This window comes from Macaca mulatta, chromosome 5 (assembly GCF_049350105.2).
Source record: "Macaca mulatta isolate MMU2019108-1 chromosome 5, T2T-MMU8v2.0, whole genome shotgun sequence".
In the NCBI taxonomy this organism is placed as follows: domain Eukaryota; kingdom Metazoa; phylum Chordata; class Mammalia; order Primates; family Cercopithecidae; genus Macaca; species Macaca mulatta.
Window position 1 is genome coordinate 181,887,841 of NC_133410.1, and position 16,760 is coordinate 181,904,600.

Here is a 16,760-nt window from a genome sequence, read left to right on the forward strand (position 1 = left end):
ATTGTATACTTAGAATATATAGGGGAAAATATCAGACATGTTAAGAAATACAATACAGATTTCTGTCTCTAATCTCTGGCTTTCTCATTTAGAGGAGCTGAAGCTCCCATGGAAAGATAATGTCAAGAACTGTGAAAGGTCTGAGATTTTTACCTTGCAGTGTCATGGATGCTGGCAGAAGACACAGGACTCCTGGGTCACACATAAAGGCCTTTATTATAACCATAGCAATAGCCACAGTACCAACTTTTTCTTGTGACTTCCCCAGGCCCCAATTCCCAACAGGTGACACAGATGGCCATTTGACACCAGCACATGAAGTAGGTTGCATTATAGGAGAGAAACCTGGAGCTTAAGGAACCCATGTCTTAATGGGCAGCAGACATGCCTGCCCTTTTCTCCAGAGAGAGACTTTGTTTTCATATTTTAAGGCTATCCCCTATATAAACATCCTTGTAATCATAGTTCAGAATAAATGCAGTCAGTATATCTGCTGGCAAGAGGTGCAGAGACATGGGAAACCCATGGACAACTGTCTCCAGCAGATATAAGGCAGTACAATCATGCATCACTTAATAACAGAGATGTTCTGACAAATACATCATCAGGGGATTGTGTCATTGTGCGAACATCATCGAATGGACTTACACAAACCTAGATGGTAGAGCCTACTACACACCTTGGCTATATGGTAGAGCCTATTGCTCCTAGGCTGCAAACCTGTACAGCATGTTACTGTGCTGAATACTCCAGGGAACTGCAACACAATGGTAAATATTTATCTATCTGAACATATCTATACATAGAAAAGGTACATTGAAAAATATGGTGTGATAATCTTATGAGACTACTATCAAATATGCTGTCTGTCGTTGACTAAAACATCATTATATGGTGCATGACTATGTATGCCAAGTACTACACAAGTACCAGAAATACCAAATGTGACAAACATTCACCTGAGTAAGAAGTGAGTGGCATTTGGTTATCTGTAAAGGATTTTATTTCTCCTTTACTTATGAAACTTAGTTTGGCTGGATATGAAATTCTGAGTTTAAAATTCTTTTCTTTAAGAATGTTGAATATTGGCCCCAACTCTCTTCTGGCTTGAGTTTCTGCCAAGAGATCTGCTGTTAGTCTGATGGGCTTCCCTTTGTGGGTAACCCGACCTTTCTCTCTGGCTGCCCTTAAGATTTTTTTCCATCCTTTCAACTTTGGTGAATCTGGCAATTATGTGTCTTGGAGTTGCTCTTCTCAAGGAGTATCTTTGTGGCGTTCTCTGTATTTCCTGAATTTGAATGTTGGCCTGCCCTACTAGGTTGGGGAAGTTCTCCTGGATGATATCCTGAAGAGTGTTTTCCAACTTGGTTCCATTTTCGCCCTCACTTTCAGGCACCCCAATCAGACGTAGATTTGGTCTTTTTACATAATCCCATACTTCTTGCAGGCTTTGTTCATTTCTTTTTCTTCTTTTTTCTTTAGATTTCTCTTCTCGCTTCATTTCATTCATTTGATCCTCAATCGCTGATACTCTTTCTTCCAGTTGATCGAGTCGGTTACTGAAGCTTGTGCATTTGTCACGTATTTCTCATGTCATGGTTTTCATCTCTGTCCGTTCGTTTATGGTCTTCTCTGCATTAATTATTCTAGTTATCAATTCTTCCACTCTTTTTTCAAGATTTTTAGTTTCTTTGCACTGGGTACGTAATTCCTTCTTTAGCTCTGAGAAGTTTAATGGACTGATGCCTTCTTCTCTTGTCTCGTCAAAGTCATTCTCTGGCCAGCTTTGATCCATTGCTGGCGATGAGCTGTGTTCCTTTGCAGGGGTAGATGTGCTCTTATTTTTTGAATTTCCAGCTTTACAGATAAGCAAATGCTTAGAGATTTTGTCACCACCAGGCCTGCCTTACAAGAGACCCTGAAGGAAGCACTAAACATAGAAAGGAACAACCAGTACCAGCCATTGCAAAAACATGCCAAAATGTAAAGACCATCGAGGCTAGGAAGAAACTGCATCAACTAACGAGCAAAATAACCAGTTAATATCATAATGGCAGGATCAAGTTCACACATAACAATATTAACCTTAAATGTAAATGGACTAAATGGTCCAATTAAAAGACACAGACTGGCAAACTGGATAAAGAGACAAGACCCATCAGTTTGCTGTATTCAGGAGACCCATCTCTCATGCAGAGACATACATAGGCTCAAAATAAAGGGATGGAGGATGATCTACCAAGCAAATGGAGAACAAAAAAAAGCAGGGGTTGCAATACTAGTCTCTGATAAAACAGACTTTAAACCATCAAAGATCAAAAGAGACAAAGAAGGCCATTACATAATGGTAAAGGGATCAATTCAACAGGAAGAGCTAACTATCCTAAATATATATGCACCCAATACAGGAGCACCCAGATTCATAAAGCAAGTCCTTAGAGACTTACAAAAAGACATAGACTCCCATACAATAATAATGGGAGACTTCAACACCCCACTGTCAACATTAGACAGATCAACAAGACAGAAAGTTAACAAGGATATCCAGGAATTGAACTCATCTCTGCAGCAAGCAGACCTAATAGACATCTACAGAACTCTCCACCCCAAATCAACAGAATATACATTCTTCTGAGCACCACATCACACTTATTCCAAAATTGACCACATAATTGGAAGTAAAGCACTCCTCAGCAAATGTACAAGAACAGAAATTATAACAAACTGTCTCTCAGACCGCAGTGCAATCAAACTAGAACTCAGGACTAAGAAACTCAATCAAAACCACTCAACTACATGGAAACTGAATAACCTGCTCCTGAATGACGACTGGGTACATAACGAAATGAAGGTAGAAATAAAGATGTTCTTTGAAACCAATGAGAACAAAAATACAGCATACCAGCATCTCTGGGACACATTTAAAGCAATGTGTACAGGGAAATTTATAGCCCTAAATGCCCACAAGAGAAAGCTGGAAAGATCTAAAATTGACACTCTAACATCACAATTAAAAGAACTAGAGAAGCAAGAGCAAACACATTCAAAAGCTAGCAGAAGGCAACAAATAACTAAGATCAGAGCAGAAATGAAGGAGATAGAGACACAAAAAGCCCTCCAAAAAATCAACGAATCCAGCAGTTGGTTTTTGGAAAAGATCAACAAAATTGATAGACCACTAGCAAGACTAATAAAGAAGAAAAGAGAGAAGAACCAAATAGACACAATAAAAAATGATAAAGGGGATATCACCACCAACCCCACAGAAATACAAACTACCATCAGAGAATACTATAAACACCTCTACGCAAATAAACTAGAAAATCTAGAAGAAATGGATAATTTCCTGGACAAATTTCCTGGACACTTACACTCTCCCAAGACTAAACCAGGAAGAAGCTGAATCCCTGAATAGACCAATAGCAGGCTCTGAAATTGAGGCAGTAATTAATAGCCTACCAACCAAAAAAAGTCCAGGACCAGATGGATTCACAGCTGAATTCTACCAGAGGTACAAGGAGGAGCTGGTACCATTCCTTCTGAAACTATTCCAATCAATAGAAAAAGAGGGAATCCTCCCTAACTCATTTTATGAGGCCAACATCATCCTGATACCAAAGCCTGGTAGAGACACAACAAAAAAAGAGAATTTTAGACCAATATCCCTGATGAACATCGATGCAAAAATCCTCAATAAAATACTGGCAAACCGGATCCAGCAGCACATCAAAAAGCTTATCCACCATGATCAAGTGGGCTTCATCCCTGGGATGCAAGGCTGGTTCAACATACGCAAATCAATAAACATAATCCAGCATATAAACAGAACCAAAGACAAAAACCACATGATTATCTCAATAGATGCAGAAAAGGCTTTTGACAAAATTCAACAGCCCTTCATGCTAAAAACGCTCAATAAATTTGGTATTGATGGAACGTATCTCAAAATAATAAGAGCTATTTATGACAAACCCACAGCCAATATCATACTGAATGGGCAAAAACTGGAAATATTCCCTTTGAAAACTGGCACAAGACAGGGATGCCCTCTCTCACCACTCCTATTCAACATAGTGTTGGAAGTTCTGGCTAGGGCAATCAGGCAAGAGAAAGAAATCAAGGGTATTCAGTTAGGAAAAGAAGAAGTCAAATTGTCCCTCTTTGCAGATGACATGATTGTATATTTAGAAAACCCCATTGTCTCAGCCCAAAATCTCCTTAAGCTGATAAGAAACTTCAGCAAATTCTAAGGATACAAAATTAATGTGCAAAAATCACAAGCATTCTTATATACCCGTAACAGACAAACAGAGAGCCAAATCCTGAATGAACTCCCATTCACAATTGCTTCAAAGAGAATAAAATACCTAGGAATCCAACTTACAAGGGATGTAAAGGACCTCTTCAAGAAGAACTACAAACCACTGCTCAGTGAAATAAAAGAGGACACAAATAAATGGAAGAACATACCATGTTTATGGATAGGAAGAATCAATATTGTAAAAATGACCATACTGCCCAAGGTAATTTATAGATTCAATGCCATCCCCATCAAGCTACCAATGACTTTCTTCACAGAATTGGAAAAAAACTGCTTTAAAGTTCACATGGAACCAAAAAAGAGCCCGCATTGCCAAGACAATCCTAAGTCAAAAGAACAAAGCTGGAGGCTTCACTCTACCTGACTGTAAACTATACCACAAGGCTACAGTAACCAAAACAGCATGGTACTGGTACCAAAACAGAGATATAGACCAATGGAACAGAACAGAGTCCTCAGAAATAATACCACACATCTACAGTCATCTGATCTTTGACAAACCTGAGAAAAACAAGAAATGGGGAAAGGATTCCCTATTTAATAAATGGTGCTGGGAAAATTGGCTAGCCATAAGTAGAAAGCTGAAACTGGATCCTTTCCTTACTCCTTATACGAAAATTAATTCAAGATGGATTAGAGACTTAAATGTTAGACCTAATACCATAAAAACCCTAGAAGAAAACCTAGGTAATACTATTCAGGACATAGGCATGGGCAAGGACTTCATGTCTAAAACACCAAAAGCAATGGCAACAAAGCCAAAATTGACAAATGGGATCTAATTAAACTAAAGAGCTTCTGCACAGCAAAAGAAACTACCATCAGAGTGAACAGGCAACCTACAGAATGGGAGAAAATTTTTGCAATCTACTCATCTGACAAAGGGCTAATATCCAGAACCTACAAAGAACTTAAACAAATTTACAAGAAAAAAACAAACAACCCGATCAAAAAGTGGGCAAAGGATATGAACAGACATTTCTCAAAAGAAGACATTCATACAGCCAACAGACACATGAAAAAATGCTCATCATCACTGGCCATCAGAGAAATGCAAATCAAAACCACAATGAGATACCATGTCACACCAGTTAGAATGGCAATCATTAAAAAGTCAGGAAACAACAGGTGCTGGAGAGGACGTGGAGAAATAGGAACACTTTTACACTGTTGGTGGGATTGTAAACTAGTTCAACCATTATGGAAAACAGTATGGCGATTCCTCAAGGATCTAGAACTAGAAGTACCATATGACCCAGCCATCCCATTACTGGGTATGTATCCAAAGGATTATAAATCATGCTGCTATAAAGACACATACACACGTATGTTTATTGCAGCACTATTCAATAGCAAAGACTTGGAATCAACCCAAATGTCCATCAGTGAGACTGGATTAAGAAAATGTGGCACTTATACACCATGGAATACTATGCAGCCATAGAAAAGGATGAGTTTGTGTCCTTTGTAGGGACATGGATGCAGCTGGAAACCATCATTCTCAGCAAACTATCACAAGAACAGAAAACCAAACACCACATGTTCTCACTCATAGGTGGGAACTGAACAATGAGATCACTTGGACTCGGGAAGGGGAACGTCGTACACCGGGGCCTATCATGGGGAGGGGGGAGGGATTGCATTGGGAGTTACACCTGATGTAAATGATGAGTTGATGGGTGCTGATGAGTTGATGGGTGCAGCACACCAACAAGGCACATGTATACATATGTAACAAACCTGCACATTATGCACATGTACCCTAGAACTTAAAGTATAATAATAATTAAAAAAAAAGAAAGAAAGAAAAAAAAAAAGGAGTGGCCAGGTGCAGTGGCTCACACCTGTAATCTCAGCACTTTGGGAGGCTGAGGCGGGTGAATCACTGGAGTTCAGGAGTTCGAGACCAGCCTGGCCAACATGGTGAAACCCCATCTGTATTAAAAATACAAAAAATTAGCGAGGCATGGTGGCATGCACCTGTAGTCCCAGCTACTCGGGAGGCTGAGGCAGGAGAATCGCTTGAACCTGGGATGTGGAGGTTGTGGTGAGCCAAGATTGTGCCACTGTACTCTGGCCTGGGTGACAGAGCAAGACTCCATCTAAAAAAAAAAAAAAAAAGAAGTGAGCACTGGAGGCTGTGCGATCTGGGAAGGCAGCTGGGCCAGGGAAGGGAGAACCTGGGCCAGGGAAGGTGGAGATTGCTTTTACTTATTCAAGTGTGTGTGAAGACAGACATGTGGCGATGCAGTTGAAAACCTACAAAAGACAAGTTTGGTGGAAGGGAAAGTTCATGTAGGAAAGCTGAGGGAGGTTAGAACTGGTTTCTGGAAGGCCTGGAGAAACTTTCCTACTGTAATGAGGAGGAATAGTAACAGTGCTAACTGGCAACACAGAGGAGGATGGGCCAGAGTGGGGGAAGTTAGGGGCAAGGCAAGGAGACGAAGGGAAGGTATTGCAGGGGTCTGAGCATGAAGTATGGAATACCTGAATTTGTTCTGCGTGTGAGATATACCTGTATTTACTCAATTTTATTTTCTTCACTAAAGAGTACCAAGGCAAACCCAGTAGGTAATTTTGTATATTTGAGGATTGATTTATAGTATCATTAATACCTTAAGTGACACTTCATAGCCTTTCTCATCCAAGAGGATGTCATCCACATGTTCTTAGAGCTGGATTCTGCCATACATTTTGGGATCAGGCAATTCCCTGAAGGTGTTATGGGTCAGGTCTAGGAAGCTCATGGGCATACCTTTCTGGCCAGGATAAGGGAGAGATTTGTTGCGCGGCAGACTGATAGAAGTAACACCTATTGCACATGGAAGACCAGTTACAGTACCAGGTTCAACGTGAGAAAGTTAGTATAAAGGACACTCCTCAAGGAAACTTAGGGTACTAACAAGCAAATGGCTTAAACAGAGGAACCCTTGATAAAGTAAGTGCTAAATAGCTATTTCCTTAACCTTAGTATTGGAGATTGGAATTCTGTGTTCTGTAGTGGTTTCTTATTATTCTTATGTAATAGTCTTGGCTCCCTGGTTGTAAGAAATGTGGGCAAGTCTCACACCTGCCTCTCCAAAAATGAGTGAAGTGACACCTTAAATGTTCCCCAGCCTTGTATCACCCTCTGGGGGCCTCCCACAATCCTGAGTCCTCAGTGATTCTACAGTGAGGCCACTAGATCACCACCAAAGGCTTTGGCAGACCACCATGTAAGCAAACCCTTAAATATTTTTAACAGACCCAAGGGTGACAGGAGTCAAACTTTATATATTAAGGGGGTATTAAAAACACAGCTATTTCCAATAATTCATTATGCACATGCTCATAAACACATTACACTTGTCACAGAACATATACCTGCAGTGTGCTTTCCAGCGGGGACTAAATAACACTTAATGAGAAGGCTGGTGGTGTTTTTTGATGTCAAGTACCCCAAGGTTCCAGCAGTGAAGGGGCGTCACTGTTGGTAGTCTTTTTAATGGGAAGTCCCCTGGCCATTGGCTGCCTATGGTGTGTCAGCCACAGGTTGGGAACCACCGCACTTGGTGAAGGAGCAATTTCCCCCATGGCCTTACTCAGACCCATCATTAGACAGTTCCCTGAAAGTGAGCCTGAAAGTTTGCATAGTGGCTAGTGTAAGCCTTCAGGGAGAATTGGAGTGAATATTACAGGCTCATGTCAAGAAAAGGAATCATATGTCATATGTGAAAAAGGCAGTCAAAGTGCCAGTGTACTGATGGAAAATGACCGCACCCAAAGCATTGTCTTTCATTGTGGATACCACACTCAAAAAGGAATATATATATTTTAAGTGTGCAGAGGAGAGATACATTCAGAATAGGTTAGTAAGGCGAACCAAGCCATGTCACCTTGGGAGCAGTCAGAGGAAAAGGATGCATGTGGAAAGACCTGGGAAGCCATGCTAGTTGCCCTCAAATATTTTGAGGGTTGTCAAGAGGAAGATTTTTCCCAGGAGCATGGTAGGCAGAAATCAACAATAAAGGATGGAAACCACAAAAAAATAGATTTATAACAGAGAGGGGGTCAAGGGGAACCTGATCTAATAGCACTTTTCAAGAACGGGTGACTTGGGAGATATTGACTTCTCTGTCATTTGAGACATCCAAGCCTTGACATCACAACCACATTGAAAGAATATTGCAATAGGACTCAAGCAGCTGATCATGGAACTAAGTGACTTTAATTTTCAACCCTAGGACTCTGTGATTCTATGTACACAGAACTCGAATCTTAAGTAGAGTGTTCTTGTGAAACCCCTACAACTTTGATTGAAAATATATACTGAATTAAAATCTGAATGGTAATAAGTTTCTTTTTAGTGAACAGGAAACATGGCAAAGTATATCTTAACATTCAGTTGTAGATAATTATGTGAGCTGATTTTGTGTCAATGAATCTGAAGGTCTGATTTGGTCTTAGAAAATCATAAGACACCCCAAGACTTCTAGGAAGTTACCTTTTCCATTTTTAGCATTTCATTTGATTGTCTGTTATCACCTGTAACACACACGTGTGTACACATACAAACGCTGCTATAATTAACATTTTGGGTTCCTTTATCATTTTTTTAAACCTCAAACTTTTTATTATGTAATGCGCACCTATTTGTAAACATCTGTTGAAAATCTCAGAGGTCACAGGTAGAAATGCTGTATTTCTAGCACTGGTAAGGTAAATCTATGTACATTGAACTCTGAGAATAGGCATAAAAATTAGGTAGAAATTAGAGAAAACAGCTCTAAGCGCTGACAAAAGAAAAAGTAGAAAGAGTAGGGAAAGTTGCTCTGCTTCAAAGAGATAGGACTGAAAGGTTTTTGCTTGGTGTCCTAGAAGATAACTTCCCTTCTTGTGCTTCATTAGGGTAGAGGAGGTGAGAGGAGCAGGTATCAGAGTCTCTGCCTCCCAGGGATTCTCAGCCTAGAGAGTGGTTTACTGTACTTCCTTGCTTTATGGGCAACAGTTGACTTTGCATCTCAGAGGTTGAAAGGGCTCAGAGAGGTTCTTTACTCTTTCTCTACATCAGAGGCCAGAAAGAGATAGAAGAGAATTAGGAGCAAATGTATTTGTTTCCCTGCCACCCAAACTAGCATCAAAATATGCTGAAGGCCAGGGTGGCCTGATCTCCTCCATGACCCATGGCACTTAACAAAGCATCTGCAGAGGAAAGTGTACCAGGGCAGAGGGGATTTTTCCACAAAGCACGGTCATGCCCTGCACAACCACTGAGGAATGAAGTACTTAGGAGTCTTGTGGGAAAAGCCAACAAATTCTGAAGACAGAAAGGCACACAATAAACGGTGTTCTGTTAGGGTGCTGATAATGTTGATGACACTCAGAAGCAAGGAAAAAAAGGATGTTCTCACATTTCAGAAGATTCTGGAATAGAGCCAGTTCCTGGTGTTTTTTTGTTGTTCTAAAAAGAAAAGTTTTTTTTTGTTTTTGGTCTGTTTTCCATATAGCGTCAAAGAATTGGGTAACCATCTTTATCAATTAAAAACATAATTGATCCCTGCAGCCTGGCTGTTGTGCAGACAGTCTCCCACTCTCTTCCCCGAGAGGTGTCTGTCCCCGCAGATGTAGGCTAGCAAGGCTGGCACTCGGTGACTGTGAGATTGCCTTGAAACTGGTGAGTAGAAATTCTTTTGTTATGCTACTTATAACTTAGGTTTGATCTATGGGACCTTGACATTTTTAGTACTTCAGGCATTTCTGCATGCTTATAAAAGGTAACCCTAATCTTATTGCCAGCTAAGGAGTATGTGACAGTTATACTTAAACTACCTGGAGAGCTTGATGCATAGGTGCTGCCCATCCTGTATTGGTGTCCTGTTGTCCCTTTCCCTCAGCCCCGGCACCTGACCCCAGCATCCTCCTCATTTCTCCCTGAAGGAGTCCTAATGTTTTCTTGTTCCCTGAGAACATTCTATTGGTAAAAGGTGTGTCTATGTCTTCAACTACAGGAAGAACTGTGGGTTTCTCTGGATTCTAGGGGTACCTGGAAGGCATGAGAGCACTCTCAGACACAGGGCTTTCTTGGGCTATGAATAGAATGCCCTTTGAGTTCCCCTGAAAGGGGGATGGGAAGCTCTAGATCCCTAACTGCCCTCATGGTACCCAGGACTGGCTGAAATAATCCAAACTCAGAAGTTGCGTGCTCACGCATGGGGCCGTAGGGACCTGAGGTAAAACAGGGTGAGTCCAGCCATCCTGAGAATGTCTGAGGGGAATTCAAGAGCATAAAAATTAGCCCAGTCAGTGAAAGCAAAAATCAGATTAATAGTGACTGATTGTTTGGTCCTGCACTTGCTCTACAGAAATATAATGCAAGTCACATATGTAATTTTAAATGTTCTAGTAACCACATCAAAAATAATAAAAAGAAACAGATGAAGTTAATTTTAATATTATATTTTATGTAATCCAATGTGTCTAAAATATTATTACTTTCTTACAAACAAGCAAAAACTGAAGGAATTTGTCACCACTAGACTGGCTTTACAGGAAATGCTCAAAGGAGTTCTACATCTGGAAGTGAAAAGACAATAATCACTATCATGAAAACACACAAAAATATTAAACCCATTGGTAAAGCATATACACAAAGGCGAAAGAGAATAAAAACTTATCACTACTGAAAACCATCACATCACGATGATAAATAATAAGAGAGGAAGAAAGGAACAAAGGATATATAAAACAACCAGAAAACAATTAACAAAATAAGAGGAGTAACTCATTACTTATCAATAATACCTTGAACATAAACAGCTTAAATTCCCCACTCTTAAGTCAGCTTGTGGTGAATGTTGCCTAGCCTGGTAATCAAAAGATACAGACTGGCTGAAAGGATTAAGAGAAAAAAACATGACCCACCTATGTACTGCCCACAAGAAACTCACATCACTTATAAAGACATACATAGACCAAAAATGAACGGATGGAAAAGATTCCTCACAGACAGAAACAACAAATAAGCAGGAGTAGCTATACTTAACATCACATAAAATAGACTTTAAGTCAAAAAATGTTAAAAGAGACAAAAGTTACTATGTAATGATAAAAGGATCAAAAGGATCCTTCAGCAAAAGAATATACAACAATTGTAAATAAATACACACCCAACATAGGAACACCTAGATACATAAAGCAAATATTGTTATATCTAAAGGGAGATACAGACTTCAATACAATAATAGTTAGGAACTTTAGCACCTCACTGTCAGAATTGCACTGATCATCTAGAAAGAAAATCAACAAAGCAATATTGTATTTCAGTTGTAATTCAAATGAACCCAACAGACACTGACAAAACACTTCATTCAACAGCTGCAGAATGCACATTCTTTTCATCAGCACATGAAACATTCTCCAGGATAGACCATATCTTAGGCCACAAAACAAGTCTTAATGTATTTAAAATAATTAAAATCATATCAAGTATCTTTTCTGAGCACAATGGAATAAAACCAGAAATCACTAACAACAGGAACTCATGAAACTCTTGAACACATGAAAACTAAACAACATACTCCTGAGTAAACAATGTGTCGACAAAGAAATTAAGAAGAAAACTTAAAAGTTTTTTTGAAACGAAAGAAAATAAAAACACAACATACCCAAATTTATGAGTTACAGCTAAAGCCAGTCTAAGAAGGAAGTTTATAGAAATAAACACCTACTTCATAAAAGTAAGGAGATTTCAAATAAACAACCTAATGTAGGAGCTAAAAAAAAGTTTATCTCAGGGAGGTAGAGTGTACGATGATGATTACCAAAGGCTGGGAAGGGGGTTAGGAGGTTGTAAAGAGGTTGATTAATGGGTACAAAAGTATAGTTAGATGGAAGAAATAAGTTCCGGTGTTCGACAGCATAACAAGGTAACTCTAGTTTACAATAATTTATTATAATAGCCAGAAGATTTGAAACATTTCTAACACAAAAATATAATAAATGTGTGAGGTGACTGATATCCTAATTACTCTGATTTGATCATTACACCTTATATTCATGTATGGAAATATCACAAATGGAGACGGGGCAAGATGGCGGAATAGAAGGCTCCACCTATCATCCCATCCCTGCTGCCCCCTCACCCTGCTGCAAGGACACCAACTTAAGAACGATCTATGTAGAAAAAAATACCTTCATAAGAACCAAAACTCAAGTGAGCACTCATAAGTACCTGGTTTTAACTTCATATCGCTGAAAGAGGCACTGAAGAGATTAAAAAAACAGTCCTGACTCGCCACTGAATTGCCAAGACACCACCCCTGCCCCACCCCAGGCAGCAGTGAGTCCTAGTGCTGAACTAAGTTCAGAGATGGTGGACTAATGGGGCATGTGACATACTGAGACACCAGCTGGGGCAGCCGAGGAAGTGCTGGCATCACCCCTCCTCTAGTCCCATACTGCACAGCTCACAGCTTCAAAAGAGACCTTCTCGTTTCACTTGAGGAGAGGAGAGGGAAGAATGAGGAGGACTTTGTCTTACATCTTGGATACCAGCTAAGCCACAGCAGGATAGGGCACTGGTCAGACTCATGAGGCCTCCATTCCAGGCCCTTGCCCCAAGGCAATATTTCTAGACACACCCTGGTCCAGAAGGGAACCCCGTGCCCTGAAGGAAAGGACCTAGTCCTGGCAACATTTATCACCTGCTAACTGAAGAGCCCTTGGGCCCCAAATAACCAGCAGTGATAGCCAGGTACTACATTGAGGGCCTTGGTGAGCCTCTGAGACGTGCTGGCTTCAGGTATCAACACTGCCACAGTGGGTAAAGGACCAAGTGGGCTCTTAGGGTCCACAATTCCAGGACTTGATTCTTGGATGGCATTTCTGAACCTGCCCTGGGCTAGAGGGGAGCCTGCTGCCCTGAAGTGTGATTACCATGCTAGGCAACATTCACCACAAGCTGACTTAAGAGACCTTGGGCCTTAAGAGATAATCGGTGGTAGTCTGGCAGTGCTCCTCATGGACGGGGGGATGGTGCCTATGGGGAGCAGGGGTGTCCTCTACTTTTAGAAAGGGGAGAGAAGAGTGGGAAGGACTGCATCTTGTGGTTTGGGTGCCAGCTCAGCCACGATACAATAAAATACCAGGTAGACTTCTAAGGTTTTTGACTGTAGTTCCTGACTCCTGGATGGCACTTCTGGACCCACCCAGGGCCTGGAAAACCTTGCTGCCCTGAAGGGAAGAACACAGACCTGGCTGGCTTTGCCACCTGCTGATTGTAGAGCCCCAGGGCCTTGAGCAAACATAGACAGTAGTCAGGAAGTGGTTATAGCAGGCCTTGGGTGAGACCCAGCACTGTGCTGGCTTCAGGTCTGACCGAGTTTAGCCATAAGGGTGTGGTCACAGGGGTACTCATGTTACTCCACTCCCTAGCTTTAGGTGGCTCAGAACAGAGAGACTCTGTATGTTTGGGAGTAAGTAAGGAGAAAGAACAAGAGTCTCTGCCTGGTAATCCAGAGAATTCTCCTGGATCTTGTCCAAGACTATCAAGGCAGTATCTCTATGAGTCTGCAAGAGCCACAGCATTACCGTGCTTGGGGTGCCTCCTAAAACAAAAGCTGTTTAGATCATAACACCTGAGTCTTTCAAATATCTGGAAAGCCTTGCTAAGAAAGACAGCTATAAATAAGCTCAGATAGTAAAGACTACAATAAATACCTAATCCTTCAATGCCCAGACATGAAAGAACATCTGCTAGCATCAACACCATCCAAGAAAATGTGACCTCACCAAATGAACTAAATAAGGCACCAGGGACCGATCCTGGAGAAACAGAGATATGTGACCTTTTAGACAGAGAATTCAAAATAACTGTGTTGAGAAAACGCAAAGAAATTCAAGATAACACCAAAGGAATTCAGAACTCTATCAGCTAAATTGAACAAAGACATTGAAATAATTAAAAAAAAAAATCAAGCAGAAATTCTGGAGCTGAAAAATGCAATTGGCATACTGAAGAATGTATCAGAGCCCTTTAATAGCAGAAGAAAGAATTAGTGAGCTTGAAGATAGGATAGTTGAAAATACACAGTCAGAGGAGAAAAAAGATCCTACAGGATCTATACAGAAAATAGCCTTAAGATAGCCTTAAAAGGGCAAATCTGTAATTGGCCTTAAAGAGGCGGTACAGAAAGAGATGGGGGAGAAAATTTATTCAAATGGATAATAGAAAACTTCCCAAACCTACAGAAAGATATCAATATCCAAGTACAACAAGGTTATAGAACACCAAGTAGATTTAACTCAAAGATGACTACCTCAAGGCATTTAATAGTCAAACTCCCAAAGGTCAAGGATAAAGAAAGGATCCTAAAAGCAGCAAAAGAAAATAAACAAATACCATACAATGGAGCTCCAATACTTCTGGCAGCAGACTTTTCAGTGGAGACATTACAAGCCAGGAGAGAGCAGTATGGCATATTTAAAGCACTGAAGAAAAAATCCCTCTTACCCTAAAATAGTATATCCAGTGAAAACAACCTTCAAACGTGAAGGAGAAATAAAGATTTTCCCAGACAACAGAAGTTGAGGAATTTCATTAATACCAGACCCATCTTACAAGAAATGCTAAAGGGAGTACCTCAGTCAGAAAGAAAAGGATATTAATGAGCAATAAATAATCACCTGAAGGTACAACACTGACTGGTAATAGTCAGTAAACAGAAAAACATAGAATATTATAACACTGTAACTGTGGTGTGTAAGCTACTCTTATCTTAAGTAGAAAGACTAAAAGATGAACCAATCAAAAATAATAACTACAACTTTTCAAGACATAGTACAATAAGATATAAATAGAAACAACAAAAAGTTAAAAAGTGAGGAGATGAAATTAAGGCAAGCTTTTATTAGTTTTCTTTTTGCTTGTTTGTTTATGCAAATAGTGTTAAGTTGTTATCAGGGTAAAATAATGGGTTATAATACAGTATTTTCAGGCCTCATTGCAACCTCAAACCAAAAAACATACAATGGATACACAAAAATTAAAAAGCAAGAAACTAAATCATATCACCACAGAAAATCATCTCCACTAGAGGAAGGCAGGAATGAAAGAAAGAAGAGAAGACGAAAAAACAACCAGAAAACAACTAACAAAATGGCAGGAGTAAGTCCCTACTTATCAATAATGACATTGAATGTAAATGGACTAATTTCCCCTTTGCCTTGACACGCTCTGCACTGCCCTGTGGAAGAGCTGCCTTGGGTGTAGGAATAAGGTTGTGGACCCTTCCTGGATTCTGAGAATTACCACAAACTTGCATTCCTGGAATACAGGTTTTTATTTTTATTTTTTATTTATTTATTTTTTGAGAAGAAATCTCACTCTGTTGCCCAGGCTGGAGTGCAGTGCCATGATCTCGGCTCACTGCAACCTCTGCCTCCCACGTTCAAGTGATTCTCCTGCCTCAGCCTCCTGAGTAGCTGGGGCCACAGGCACGCGCCACCATGCCCAATTAAGTTTTGTATTTTCAGTAGAGGTGGGGTTTCACGATGTTGGCCAGGCTGATCTTGAACTCCTGACTTCGAGTGATCTGCCTGCCTTGGTTTTTAATAGTTCTGTCTGGTATCTGTAATCAGAATGGGTTCTCTCCAAAGAAAGGCTATATCATTGAGGGAAGGAACCTGAATCGAGAAGCAGTAGACAGGAATTCTTATTCTTAATCTAATGTTCATTAACTCCAAATAAACTCTTTAACCTATCTGGGTCAGTTTCCTCTGAGACCCCTAAGTTCTGATATTTTGTGATTTTGTGTTTATACCAATGAAAACTTTGTGGCTTATAGACTGTGTGTGAAATACCAATGACAATGAACACTGAGAATCCTGGAAGGTTGGGGAGAAGGAGCTGAGTGGGTGGGGCTCATACGCTAATGGGTAGCATGGGGCTGGTGTCCTATCCAGTGGATCAACCAAAAAGCAAAGGAACTGAGCTGGTGGCATAACAGGCAGCTGAGCCAAGATTCAACGGGCAGTCGGGGGGAAAATGCCAATTCAAGCAGCAGTCAAGCAATATTTATGACCAAATTTTCAAACTGTTAAGAGTCTGTGGTCAAGTAAGTTGACCAGTTTTTACAATCTTCTGTTTCAGTGGAAGGGTGGGGAATGTTGGAGAATGGGGCTTCTAAAAGATATTATTAGAATCTCACTACTTATACAGCATCTGAACACACGAGTAAAGCAGAATATTGAAATTACCTAAATAATGAAATAAAAATCACTTTTATTTCAACCATCTCAATATTTTATAAAAAATATCTGGAAATATCCCCATTCACTCTTTAACATTACCTGCTAAACCCAAAAAGTAAAACGAACTTTAATAAACAGACAGAGTCACAGGTCATGGCTGTCCATAAAACAGGAGAAGAATGTGTTTATTCAGGGTTTTCAGGAAGTTTAG

The 16,760-nt window shown here is 40.2% G+C and overlaps 1 long non-coding RNA gene across 1 annotated transcript in view; it reads right to left on the bottom strand.

Annotated features, from left to right (window-relative positions):
- LOC696638 (scrapie-responsive protein 1) overlaps positions 1 to 16,760 on the bottom strand; it is a 136,409-nt gene that overhangs the window by 67,809 nt on the left and 51,840 nt on the right. The gene's annotated exons all lie outside the window — the stretch shown is intronic.